The sequence below is a fragment of the Herpailurus yagouaroundi genome, unplaced genomic scaffold (genome assembly GCF_014898765.1).
Source record: "Herpailurus yagouaroundi ecotype Mexico unplaced genomic scaffold, PumYag 67503, whole genome shotgun sequence".
Classification (NCBI taxonomy): Eukaryota; Metazoa; Chordata; class Mammalia; order Carnivora; family Felidae; genus Herpailurus; species Herpailurus yagouaroundi.
The window spans coordinates 1,450,648-1,452,881 of record NW_024420310.1 but is presented as its reverse complement, the minus strand read 5'-3'; the positions used below and the strand labels follow the sequence as shown (position 1 = coordinate 1,452,881).

The window sequence follows — 2,234 nt, the reverse complement described above, 5'->3', positions numbered from 1 at the left end:
GCCCCCCCACCCCCCCCTCCCCTCTTTTTAATTTTCTCCCCTTATTTGACATCAGACCTCTTTAATTGATTCTCTGAGTTTCTTATCTTTGAATTTATGGAATTTTCCATTTTTGCTGGTCTTTAGGACAGATTTCTCACCTTTATACCTTAACCCTGCAGTTACCAACTTAATTTGGCTTTCAAAAAATTTTTGAATAGCTCTTCCTCTGTGAATTATTTTTATTTTTATTTTGTGTAAGGTTTATTTTTGAGAGAGAATGAGGGAGAGTGTGTGTGTGAGTGGGTTAGGGGCAGAGAGAGAGGGAGACACAGAATGTGAAGTAGGCTCCAGGCTCTGAGCTGTCAGCACAGAGCCCGACATGGAGGTTGAACTTGTGAAGCACGAGATCGTGACCCGAGCTGAAGTTGGACGCTCAACCAACTGAGCCACCCAGATGCCCTTGTTTTTTTTTTTTTTTTTTTAAATAGTATGAGGTCTGTTTCATCACTAGTTTCTTCCCTAGTTTCATCACTAGTTTCTTCATATGTTATTATCTCCTCTGAGTATCATTTTAATGTTAATCTTGTCTTTTAGGTTAAATGCTTTCCTCAATGTCTACTTGACTGGCAGTTTATATTTAAGGGTGAAATATTTAAATGTGGATTCGAAGTTCTATGTGCGGGTGGGGATGGGGTAGGGGAAGAGACTGCTTTACCTCTCATCTGGAGTACAGAAGCCTGGCTGCCAATGTTCTGATCTCCAAGTGGGAGACGGGACTAGGATCTTGTGGTTAAATATGCTATTGTCCATTACCTCGTGTTCCCTCGGACACCTCACCCGGAACGGTACCTTGTTTCCGCGAGTCCAGAATTTCTTTGGGCTCAACCTCCTCAGTCTCTCTAGAGGTCCCAACTACGATCTTCTGCTGCTGGATTTGGGAGGTCATCTGGGTCGTCTGGTAGCCCTTAATATAGACTTTTGACCAGTAGCATCCACAGCGCACCTCACGTGTACTTCTGCTCCCAGAAGTACCTGGCGCCTTCCATTTTCTGAGCCTTTCCAAGATACAAATGTGCCGTGCAAGCCAGCTTTGCACACAGTGAAGACGAGCGACGTCCGTGAGAATTGGCATAGTTATCAAGGAGATCCTAATCCCATTTGTCCCGGGTTTCTAGCTCCCAAACACGAGGCTGGGACATGTTCGTGTGGCTGGGGAAACTGACCAACCTAAGAAGATACTTTGTTCATAGTCCTTGCCACAGCCGGGGTCTTCGCCTGTCTGCATTGTGCTAATTAAGTTACCACTTCTCCATCTTGCAAGATTTTTTTTAACCATTTTTGGAATCATTTTCTTACCCACATTTTGTTTATTTGCGTATTTGTAGATGCTTGTTCCTGCACTCTAACTTTATTGGCTACGGATAGGAGTTAAGAGCGGATGTTCAATCGGCCATGCTTAACTATGTTTCTATTAAATCAGAAACATCAGAGTCTAGATAACACTGAAAATCCAAGTTTGAACCCTTAGTGTTGTAGCCTCTGGTTAATTCCAGTCTCGGTAGTGGCTCAGTTAGAACTTAGCCTGCCTGCACAGATTAGGACTTCTTTTAGCTCTGCGCCAGAGAGGAGCCATGCTAAGCCTGCCTGGGCGCTGCAAATACCTTTGAGGATCCAACTAAACTCACTCATTATAAAAAAAATCTATTCACGTTATCCTACGACAGATCTTGAGAACTTTATCTTGCATGACTAAAACTGTCCACTGAACAAGTCCCCGCTTCCCCCACAGCAAGCCCTATTCTACTTTGTTTCTAGAAGTCCAACTGCTTTATACACCTCATATAAGTAGATTCATACCGGTTTTGTACTTTCGTAATGGGCTTATTCCACTTAAGGTAATGTTCTGAAGGTGCATCTATGGTGGGGCATGTAATAAGACTTTTTTAATGTTTATTTTTGAGAGAGACAGAGCATGGGGGGGGGAGGGGCAGAGAGAGAGTGGAGGAATAGAGGATCTGAAGCAGGTTCCAAGCGGACAGCAGAGCACCTGATGTGGGGCTCGAACTCACAAACTGGGAGTTCATGACCGGAGCTGAAGTTGGACGCTTAACTGACTGAGCCACTCAGGCGCCCCTTCCCCCCAAGACTTTCTATGGCTGAGGGATAGCCTTACGTTTGTGTAGACCTCATTTTCTTTATTCATTCATCCCTCAAACGGACCTTTAGTTTTTCACATCGTGGCTATTGTGAAT

General features: G+C 44.1%; 1 pseudogene; it reads right to left on the bottom strand.

Moving 5' to 3' along the window:
• The window catches only part of LOC121025125 (tRNA pseudouridine(38/39) synthase-like), a 78,224-nt pseudogene extending 76,957 nt beyond the window's left edge, over positions 1-1,267 (bottom strand).
• Positions 1,268-2,234: the final 967 nt, after the last annotated feature.